General features: G+C 42.9%; 1 protein-coding gene across 2 annotated transcripts in view; it reads right to left on the bottom strand.

The window, feature by feature from the left end:
* Positions 1-1,669: 1,669 nt before the first annotated feature.
* MAF (MAF bZIP transcription factor) overlaps positions 1,670-12,029 on the bottom strand; it is a 62,959-nt gene continuing 52,599 nt past the window's right edge. For both annotated transcript variants that reach the window (XM_084269892.1, XM_084269893.1), the window contains exon 4: positions 1,670-1,780. The gene's annotated coding sequence lies outside the window, so the exon portion shown is untranslated. The remainder of the gene's footprint in view (positions 1,781-12,029) is intronic.

Raw genomic sequence — 12,029 nt, 5'->3', positions numbered from 1 at the left:
CCTAGAAACAACAACCAGCCCTACCAGGAGCCCTTTCCTGCCACTCTGACCAGGCAACATCACTCCCCAAAGAGAGGTGCTGCTCACTACACTTACCTCTTTGGAGATCAATAAGATGAGCCTGGGCTGCAGAGGAAAAAAGTGCCATGAACTATTGCAAACCAGTCTTGCACTTTATTTCTTCTGCATGCCATAACACAATAAAACTGGGGCTGCAGAGCCAGGCTAGCATTTCTGCAGCAGAAGGAAGGAACACGCTGCCAACACATTTAGGATAACCCACTCGTGGGTTGAGGTGTTTAAAAAAAGCCCTCTTGGCCTTTTGGAGAGTTCCTTATCTGCTGAGTTGGAGGTGGGTGCCCAGATCCAGATATACACTGGCGTTTGCACATTAGCTGCAATGTCTTTTTGATCATTCCAAGGTGATAGATGGAAGTGTTACTCAATGAATGGCTGTGGGACACTTGCTAGCTAGGTACAACATTGATATAGCAGAAGAACAAGTCAACCCCAGCAGAAACATGTCTTCATGCCTTAATAGAAAAAGGAATTTACGGAGAGGAACCGATACAAAAACTTCTAGAGAAAGCAAGCAAATGCAATGAAATTTGAAAGCCATTTATTATTGATCACCTAAGCAGCAGGTTATAATGAAATAGTGAGGTCAGAAAGATAGGAAGTGCTAACCATAGGAATTCTCAGATAACAGAATTGTAGGGGTTGGAAGGGACCTCCAGAGATCATCGAGTTCAGCCCTCCATCATCAATAATGCTTAGATAGCCAGTGTTACCCTCCAACTCTACCATTCTCCATCTGCATACTTTTCCCTTCTCTCTCCTCCATGCCCCTCCTTTGACTCTCCCTCCCTGTTCTTTTTTTTTTTGTTGCAATTAAACATTGCAAGATCTACTTGAGAAACATACAGATAATACAAGACTTTGTATGTAAAATGTCAGTGCAAATCCTTTTCTGGTGTAAAGTCACTGTAACTGCCTCTGGTCTCAATACATTTTATTTACAAGAAAAAGCATAAACAGGAGACAAATATCTATTGTTTGCACAGTTTCAAAAACATAAAGTCTAACATAAGGGGTAGTTTGGGCTTCCCCTTACACTGCTGAAAGTCTGGGAAGTCCCTCCAGAAGGGAGACTGACTTGGAATAGGTGTCAAAGCAGAGATTCACAGGCATTTCCTCAGTTAAACTAACACAAAGTGAGAGGACAAAGAGGCTCCCAAAATTCTGCCCTTGTGGTTTGAATTTGAATATAGGATTTTAAAGCTGGCCAAGCAACTGAAATTAAACCTCATGTAATTAAGTTCCAGTAATTTGAGCAGAAAGTAGTCCTGGGAAAGTTAGCAGGCTGAAAAAGTCATGGCAAAGCAGATATATTTAATTTTTTTGTGCCACTCCTATCACATCAGAAGTCCACAAAGAGGAAATTTATGGTAAGTCAAGAGTTTCCAGTCTCTGATGTGCAGACCCCAGCGGTCCATGGACTAAACCAAACAAGCAGCTGGCTGGGTGGTGTGTTCCCACCTGAAGATCTTTTCAAGCTTTCTGTACAGGACCATGACACTTCCCCAAAGTCTCCATCCATCAGAACGTTGCCTTCATCTTCTCGAATGCATGTGGCATTGCTCTCTGTTCCTTACACCCACCAGCAGTCCTGGCTTACCTCCTGCTGCTGAAGAAACTTTTGGCCTCCTCAAGGTGCAGATTTATAAGCAGTGTGATCTCCTCTGCGTCCAGGCGTCACCACTCCAGGTCTTCTGGGAGACTAAGGTTGGAAATTGGAAAAGGGATCACAAAAAGTGATAAAAGTAGAAGAAAAAAAGGACAGCAGCTAGGAGGAATAGCTACAGAAGATGGGGCAGTTAATAAACAGAAAGGATAATGAACCAGGAGAAGTCTTGGTGGAAGAAAGAGGAGCAGTGGTCACAAGAGCTGCCAGTCACTAGCAAAAAGGGTGTCTCTCCAGGCTGGCATGGGAGCTCTGGGCACTTTTGACAGGCTTCCTCTGGCAAAGCAGGGTTACATACACCCTGAAGGACTTTGTGGTGGTGTGGCTGACCCCTTGGATCAGAGCTGAATGTCCCACCAAGCCCTGGCTTGCTTTTGGAGAGCGCTCCTTTCTGAGTCTCCTCTGGAAGGAATCTGTGCACTGAAACCATCCTGCAGCTGGACCAGTGTCCAACAAGTGGAGACAACCAGGGCATTACTGCTAAACCACCCCATGCTCCAAACTGAGACACCAGAGTGGACACAGCTGAAGCATAACCCAAGAGAAGCAAGGCTGCTGTCAATCACCTTAAACACGCTAAACATGCCCAGGAAAAAAAAAAAAGTAAAAGGGGATTTATAACATTAAAACAAAATGCTGAAAAACCACCAGAAGCTTTTTGTAACTCTGTTTTACTAGGTCATGTTGTGCCTTCAACATTTGTACAAACTTCAGCCAAAATCAGTCAGATCTCTACTTAACTTGCCCGGTGATGACTAAATTACGCAGGAGGAACTACAATTGATAAGACAATGATTTATGGACCTATTGTTTTCTAGGTTCTCGTAAATAATCCTAATTGGTGTTAATCATCTAGCCTCTGCTTTGTGTTATCACCAAGCAAAGTACACTTCCCAAAGTAGCTATTTAGGGGCATAATCCTTCTGAAACGCAAGACAGCTATTGACTTCCAACAGGATCTGGATTGAGGCATTCAGACAGAGGAAAGCGCCTCTGGAATACAAGCAAAACACATCACACTGTCTTCCCAGGCCCACACTGAAAAGTTTCTTTTCAATATGCTCACAGTAAAGTCAGCGAGTCGCTGTGATCCCTTCCACATGGGCTTCTTGCAGCAACGCTTCAGTCTTTCTACCAGCTCAGACATGCACCACGCAGTATCTGAATTTGCTATTCCTGCCAGTTCACATCTCCTGCCATGATCCCTTGCAAAAGGCTGGCAGTGCCAGATCTGAGAAAGCCGGCTTTGAAACACCAGGCACCTGCATGAGGACTTGGTGTCTTTCTGGCTCTGATTATATTGTTATCCCTGAAAAAGTCCTTCAATCTTTTGGTGCTTCACCATCTGTCATGCTGTACCCTCGTCAGGCAGCAACCATGGAACTCGAGACCTCCTTGCTTGCTGGTTTTAGGTGTAAGGTTTGGTGGGTCTGGTTATAGCATACAGATGAGCTTGCTTGACCTTAACAGGTCTGCACTTTAAATAATGCTTAAATAGCATTCTAGAGGGTACAGTTGCACACTGCTTGCTGATGGAGACTACAAGGAAACCAGACAGCTCTTCAATCCGTGTATCAAAGGAGAAGGAGATCTACACATAAAAGGACAAATTATTTTGATTTGTAGTTTTCAAGCCACTACGTATTCTCCAACATAAATACTCCCTTCTCTCTGGTTTCTGATATTTCATACCAGGTTCAGTGGCCTACATTTGCAGAAGTGGTAGTTCTGTGCCAACCCAAGGTACCTTGAAGAGACCATACATACTAAGATATTGTGCATCTTTGGAAAATTGGTCTATTTTAGCATCTCTCAAAGTAGACACCCCAAAGCGATAGAGCATAAAGACATCGGGGGTGGATTTGCCAGAGTTATAATGCTCTTTCCCCCACCACATTGTCCCTTCCACTGCTGGTCACATTGGTCCTCACAACATCATCCTCCCATCACCACTAAAGCTCCCTGCAGAGTCAACCTTACCAGTCCTTTTTGACATTCTCAACCACCAAATAGCCTACATGACCTATAAAAAGAGCTCATTTCCTTAGCTATTTCATCTCTTAAATAGCTACCAGGGAAAAATCTCCTACGGCCTGAGTCTGGATAGCTAAAATCTAGCTATTTAAGATTTGAGGGAGAGGAGGGGAGAAACCCTATCCCATTATCTGCATTATCCCATTACCCTTGGATGTCTTCCATGTACTTGGAGGAGCAATGCCCCATTCTTGAGGCTTCACATTGCAGCCACTGCCTTTTTGGCAGAAGAAGGGTGGATGTGGCTCCCTTCAAAGTCAATCAATGTCACTTCTTCAATCAATCTACAAGGTCACCACTATACTTCCATCAAAAAGAGCTAGGTACGATTCTCGCTGAGTCCTAAATGTTTATGGGGGACTCAGATTGCAGCGGGTGTTGAAAAAAGTCTTTTCTGGTCCTGACCTCAGCACATCTTCTATTCTGAAGTCCTTTGTAAGAGTTTAAGATCAAGGAAGAATTATACCCAGGACTCTAAGATACAATGCTGCAGACGTATGTATAATGAAACTCCAAATTACACAAAATTGACTTAGTTTTGTGTTTCATTATGGCTTTGAACACACTGAGTTATGTCGAAAGGTTCAGAAAGCTGCAGGAGCTTTTGTGCAGGCCACGTTTTGAGAAAGGTTACAATGATTTTTGAGTTTCACATCATAATCATCTTTAAAAGTTCATGGTTCAACGGGGATGCCTGTCAGCGGTCACAGACCAGAAAACTGTTGCATTTCAAGGAACCGTGACTAGGAGGGAGGACCTGAGCAAGGCATGTGTGAAAACCATTCAAAGCTGAAGTCAGGACCCCTCATATAAACACATAAAGGATTCTGTTAAGCCAGAAAATTCTTCCCCCTCAAGTTGGAGCCATTTCATTACCACTTTGGCACAACTGGAGCAGGATCCAAAGCCCACTAAAGTCAAGGGTAGAATTTCCATCGATTTCCGAGGAGCCTGGATCAGATCCTAGATCACATTGTCACACTGCAGCAAAACCCAGCCGTGTTGCAGTGTACCCACCTGCTCTCTAAACCTCCGCTATAGCCATTCCAATCCATTGCAGGTACAACCGAGGTTATTCCAGCATTTGCTTGGTGCAACGCTAAATAAACACTGTTTTATCAAAATCAGCAATCTTGAATACCACTCCTCGCTAATAAATTAGGCCACCTAATGAACGCTTTTTCTTAAGAGGATTTTTCTGCTTAAATCACAACCAAGTGTCAAAAATCCTTATTCTGTTAGCCAGGCTGGTGCCCTCCTGTGCCAGCTAGACTGGGGCTGGCTAAAGACATACAGAAAAAGTGAACTAGGACTTCATGATATTTTTAATGAGGGACTTAGGCTTCCTTTACAAGAACAATTCAACATAATCTGGTTAGGTAAGGGGTCAGCAGCTGCTGTGTGCACCAGAAGGAAAGAAGGGAAGAAGGAAAGAAAAAGCAGGCAGGCAAGAAGGGAGGAAGGAAGAAGAGAGGGAAGACCCCGTGTTTCATTTGCTAGTATTTCATGTTGACAAGTCACAAAAACATGAAAACTTTCTTTAACCTCTTGCCTGCTCTTGAAAAAATTATGCACCTACGAATTAAAATCGCCCTGGGACACTGCTTGTATTGGTTTCTTAAGCAGTTCTGCAACATAAATCGTGTAGACCAAGTGATTATTTGAAAAAAAAAAGACGGTGATTTTTTTCTCTGCAAATCAAAACAGAAATCTGTATCTGAGAGGAATTTCGGGGAAGAACAAATAATCCTCTAGAGCTGGTACTAGACTCAGTGCCCTAAACAAACCTACAGAAGGAGCATAATGAGGCAATGATTTATTGTGTGCTATGTAACTCTCACTGCTGTGCAGTGTGTTGTAAGAACTAGCAAAAGGGAGAGGCAGTAATCACTCAGCCTCCTCCTCCTCCTCATGTGTTGCTGGATATTACCTCTGTATGACTGTGTGACACAAACTGGGCTGCAGGCATCCCAAGCTGCAGGACTGGCAAACAAGCGTTGTGCCACAATCTTTTATCTTGTGCTTGAGGTGCACCATCTCCCCCCACACCTAAAAAATTAATAATAATTTAAAATCTATATTTGGATACTCTGAAGCTTTGGACAAATTCAAAATGTCATTGGTGTTGGACATGATACTGCTCTTTTTGCAGAAAAAATATTTTCAGGAATGTTTCGGTCAGTAGGTAGAATCCCTGATCCTCCAGAGTTTTCCATAGTAAAACTCTCCTTGGTTTGACCAGGGACAGCATTTCCCCCTTTCCATTTTATATGCATTAAGGACTAAATACAGATTGCAAATCATGTACACATAAAAATAGTTTTAAGAAAATCTTGGTCCTTAAGAATTACAAGCAGTCAAATGAGGAGCAGTGATATGCACCCTCAGTAGCCCTCAATGGTATTGCACCCATCAATACAGATCAACAGGAGCCTGATCCTTACTGGGCTGAATTTGCAATCAGCTGTGGGTTTTTTTTCAATATAAAATTTGTTTGGGCTCTTGTAATCATTGGTGGGTTGCTTGCAGGTCTGCCCAAGTTCCTCCCAATTTCTCCAATGTATGAATACAAGAAATTCTCTGCAACCAAGAGTAAGTCTTCAAATGTGTTTGGTGAGTTATTTATAATAAATAAACGTGACAAAAATTACCTACAGACTACTCGTGCTCAATTTCCCCCCCTCCCCGCCCCAAAAGGCTAAATCAGTGAAATAAATTAATTGCTATGAATTATTCAGCTCTACCTGTGGCAATGAAAAATAGCAAGAGCATTAGGTTTCTTCTTTGTGTACTAAGCCTCTAATTTATAGAGAATGCATATTAATAAAACACAGGATATTCATCAATATTCAAGTCACTGGCTGCCTGGCTATTTAATCTAAAATTACCAGCCAGCTCAAAACTCTTACTAGTTAATCATGCAATCTAAGCCATTCTGATATTGATGGTTAACATTAATTGCCCAACTGCCATTTATAAAATCCTCTCCTACAACTTTCCTTTGCTTAGCAGAGAACACTCTGACACGTTTAACTTTACAGACAAGCTGGAGAAAGACAGTTCATCTGGGCTGTTCCCCAACCCAAAATGTTTCTCTGTTTGTCTCCCCCGTAAAGGCTTTTAATTCCTGTTGTAGTTTTGCATTATGAACATTATCAGTAAAAATGTTCTTCCTTATGAAGATCTTTGATAAGTTTCTGTATTTCCTCCCCAAAACTTCACACTCCCAAGGGGATGGCTAGCATAGCTAGCATAGCAGTGATACCTTCAGATGTTGCCAACACCCGCTGCACAACTTGCTCTGCACACAAAGTGCAACAGGAGAACCTGGGGAACATTCTCATGTGACAAAACTTGCCCAAAATTTAGGCTCAAACTCCCAAAGTTAATCACACCAGGAAGAGGTGCTGCTAAAGGGGATGTCAGGTTCGTAGAGCAATGCATCATAATGCCAAACCTGAACCAGTCTTGGTATTTATCACCTATAACTTTTCTTTATTTTTATACCTTTCACTTCTTAACTTAATCAGATTAAAGCAAACAAACCAAACCAACCAAACAAAAAAAGTAAACCAAATTGAAGCATTTCAGTTGTTTTAACTGAAAGTTAAGGTGCTGAAAGTTAACTGTAAATCAGCAAATTTTCACAGAACTCCCAGAAATTTCAAACTAAAACATATATATCAATATGTGTGTCATGTAAATGCCACTGCATAATAAATGACTTCTTAAAAACAACATTCTCAACCACTTTCAAATGATTATACCCTTGTTTCATTTAAACTGAGACTTAAGGACCGAAGAAAAATTTTTACAAAAAACTATCTTTTTGAGTGAAGAAAGTCCCTTCCTCTGTACACAGAAGTTCCCTGCAACAGAGAGAGAAGTTTACTCAGTTCTATCATTTTTCCCCTTGGGAATTCAGGAACAGGCAACAAATCAGTAAGTGTTTCTTCCCATTAATTGAGGGCTGCTAGTTGGCGATGACTGGTGAGATAAGGCACGTGGTATTGCTTCCACTCCCCGATTCTCTGGCACAAAGGCACCCTCCTGGCCTTGAGCCTTATGTAAGGGATCCCATCCATCACAGCCATGTCAATAAGAACTTGAACCTGAATGTTTGCAGAAAGCAAACACTAAGAGTGCAATAGCAGAGGCTACCCCAATTCATTTCAAAATTCCAGTAAATATTTGTGAACAGCGTTTTGCAGCATTTGTACAGGTCTCATTGGTGATTAAACTCAGCTTCAAGACACACCAAGGCTCTCGGTCAAGTCTGATCTGAGAAGGAACAACATGCTGACAGCAAGGAGAAGACGATGACTGTGGAGTGAAGCACAGCCTTGGAACAAAGAAAGACTAAATAAACTCTCAGCATACCTAGGTAATTCTCTGTGGCATAAAAAGTGGCTTGGGCCTTGTCTGAACTGGGCTTTTACCTAAGGTAGAAAACCATGTTTAAATTAAATTTAAAGGCCATTCTTCTTAAAAGCACTTCTACAATGCTTTGGCTGGACAGTGTGTTTTTCTAACCAATGTTTACATAGTTTGACCCATTTTCACTTCTTTGCTTTAACTGAAACTACTAATTAAGTTATTTAAAAATTAAATGGAGTATATGCCTCCTTTGGACTGGATCTCAGGCTTCATTTAATTGTTGGTTCCCTGTGCTGAGTTTGGCTGTGAGGGTGTGTGAATCTGTCTCTATTTGGAAATGAACGTAAAATTGCAAATATATTCCATACAGGCTACACGATTGAGTAAAATGCTGAAGACATGCCCTGCTTTAATTGTTTTAATTGTTTGGAATACATCCCCATGATATAAAAAAAATTACATCTGCAATAAACATGACATGAGCCCGGTGTAACTCACGGTTGAGAACAACGTGCATCTTTAAATGGCTGAGCGGGTGTTAGAGGCATAAAGCAAAGTTTGATTTCTGTGAGCATGAAAACATTCACACATCGCATTTCTTGTGATTTATATGCCACAATCATGTCGGATTTTCAAGTGGAAAGGGTGCCTAGAAATTGCTGAAAAAGGGTCATCTCTATTTTTCTATTTGCAGCTAATATAATACACGGCTTTCTATCACAGGAGGCCCCGACGTGCATACCCAAGTCTGATTTAGATTTTCCTGTTGAACGGCTTTTCTGTATAGAAATCTCACGAAGACACACTGATCCTTTAAACTCCAGTGTTGATGCTGAAATTATGCTGTGTGTCAAAATTACATCAAACAACTGCACTTATTTCCACCAGAAAAATTTGATTATTTCACTCTCATTTACATTACATTCTTTCCCCGCTATAATGCTGACTTGGAAATTCCCTTAGGTCTGGACACCTCCAAGTAGACTTTTTCAGTAGAAAGAAAGCTTTCATTATATTTCATAATCTTTTTTTTTTTCCTCCTTGATTTGAATGTTATAATTGGATTGGAGAGATATTTATTGCAAACTTCATGTTTTGCCAGGCTCCACAAGCGACATCTTTTAATTTCTCTCTTTTCAATGAACCTTTTGACTTGATAAAAGTGGCTCTAAGGTATTTTTACAAAAGAGGCCAACAGAGCCAGTTCATTTTAAACCCCTCTCTTTAAAGTATCTCATTCCCTTATTATTTCTTAATAGAGGCACTATGCTACAATGTCATAAAGAATGCTGCAGTTGACTTCGGTGGGATCAGGATCACTCCCTACAGTAATTAGTTCTATATTTCAAAATATTAGAGGTCATTTTTTTCCCTTTTTTTTTTTAATCTGAGAAAGAACACATTTTTTGGGGGAAAAAAACCCCACCCTTTCAAAAGGTGACTGTCAGTAGAATACTAAAAATAAGTTGCAGGACTTCCAGTCGCTACAATTTATTCCTCTAATGAAATTTTCCTCTTCTCATTTACTGCAAATTTTTAATGTGAGCTTTTACAGCCATTGATTCAGTATCTTTAATCTTCCGCCAATATTAGACAGAAATGGAACTAACTAGGGAAAATCCATCTGGTTATAAAGCGCACTGTCTATAAAGTTGTTCAGTTCATCCAAAACTATTTTTTCCCCCCAGTGGGTCAGATAGGATAAAATTATAATATTTTGAAATAATGTTAATACTATTCAGAGATTAATACACTTGTAATTAATAATAGGTTTAAAATATTATTACGCCTCTGGAGAAATCAAAGGATCCAATGCCAATCACCCCGGCTGCCAGGGATGGGCTAGATCCCACAGCGCCAGGTTCTGATGCTCTTAATTACATTCAGTAGCAAAATCTATTCTCCAAGCCCAGTGGGTAAAATTCAGCCCCAGCCCAAACCAGGAGGTTTCCAGCTCCTCATTCAGATGGGATCAGTCAGGGTTTGCATGAGCAAAGGTCTGGGAGCCAGTCTCGCAGGGAGAAAACAGCCGAGCGCCCACACCCCAGGTCATGGCCTCTCCATCCATCCATCCCTTTGCAGCGGGCTCGCCGCAGGCTCTGCCGGCACCACAGTTGCTGTTTTGCAAAGAGGGCTGTGCCGGTTCCCCAGGAGCTGTTGGGCTCCCTCCCTTGCCCCGAGCTCCTCTCCCCGGCCCCATAACCACCCCAGAGCAGTCACCCTTTGTCCACACAGTCTATTTATAAAACCCCCACTTCCAAAAAACGTGTTTCGGCCAGCGTGGGTCAGCTTCACACCACCAATTACAGCAGCCAAGCTGCACGGCAGGAAGGTGCAGCACCCAAAAGAAATGGTCAAGGGCCAGTAATAACTTGACCCTGAGCAGCTACAGGCAGAGCGGCACGTCTGACCATGCTGTCCAAGCAGGGAAAAAACATAGGTTTTTCCCTCATGATCTTTGTGTCATGCTAAAAATATAAAGCACTCCAACCCTGCAAAGCGCTCGACTGTGCCCAGCAGACAGTCCCTTTAAAACCTGTCAGTCTATAAAGCAGAATGAAATCCCGCACCCGCTGAAGTGAATGGAAAAACTCCCCTGCCCTGCGGGGTGCCAGGAGTTCCTTCCCAGGGCAGGAAAGTTAAGGACATCTGCAAGACATTGGCAGGACAAGGGACCTATTTTTGGATGCTGTCTATGCTAGGTATTTCTACTGATCCTGTTAACACTGTACCAGACCACATGGGAATCATTCATGCATTTACTAATCATGAACCAAAAAAGGAATATTGCCCAAATTCCCCAGGTGAGGAACAGGAGCAAAGGTGTATTGGTCTGCCAGGGGGGTGCTCCCATATACAAGGTCTGGCTGGGGTATAGGAACTCCACAGAGCCTGTAGTGGCAGGGCACGTGGGCAGACTCCCCCAGGAAGCAACAGGACAAAAGACACCAGCCCTGCCAGGACTGGTCTGGGGGCAGCTACATGAACTACTGCAGCAGGAATTCCCCGGTAAATGCCCAGGAGACTTTTGGGTCTCCCCACAGGCATGACATCCCAAATGATACCCAGATTTCCATCCCTTCAGTACTTCCTCGTCGGTGTTCACCAATAATATAGAGCAGCACAGTACCAGCAAAAACCTCTCTACCTCCCTCCCACCTGAGCCACTTCCTCTGCCTTTTGCATGTCCATGCACTTACCCTTCCTACTCCTGCCACACATTGAAGGGCACTCACATCCTCACATGCATCCTTGCAGCACACCGCTGCTGAGACCCAAGCCACGCACTTCCTACTCCACTTATTTGTCATCACTCATATCATGACCAGGATGCTGAAGATGGTCCTGCCAGGAAAAGATTGGGTAGTTCACACACTTTCAGGGCTTTATCCAGCAGCTTGTGCAGCCTCCCCGGCAAACAACTCACTGCTGTTTCCTACAACAGATTAAAATGTTCCCTCTGCACTGGCTGGCATGGGCTGGAGCAGGAGAGGTGGATGCCTCTCAGAGGAGATACCACCTGGGGTGCTGGCAGATAAGGCCTGGAGACCTCTATCCCCACAGTGGGTTGTGACCCCCAGACCACAGCCAGCAGAAGGAGGTATGGCTTCACACCCACTGCTTCAGCACAAAATCCAGCATCCCAGTACTACCCACGGCAATTCAGTGCCGAATTTCAGTGGGCTGGAGGTATGGGCACATGCTCCCTTCTGCTGACTCGGCCGAGCTCTGGGGCCCCTCAGGGCCAGTGGTGGCAGGGGCACTTCTGTCAGCACTCTGCAGAAACAAGTTAATTGACATATGCTAACACGCTGTTAAACATAACACGGTCGTGTATAAAAATACGCCAGCTAGTCAGATCAAATGCATTTTT

Source organism: Gallinula chloropus, assembly GCF_964237585.1.
Source record: "Gallinula chloropus genome assembly, chromosome: 13".
Lineage (NCBI taxonomy): Eukaryota > Metazoa > Chordata > Aves > Gruiformes > Rallidae > Gallinula > Gallinula chloropus.
The sequence above is the reverse complement of the archived record's forward strand: the minus strand, read 5'-3'. Positions and strand labels throughout refer to the sequence as shown.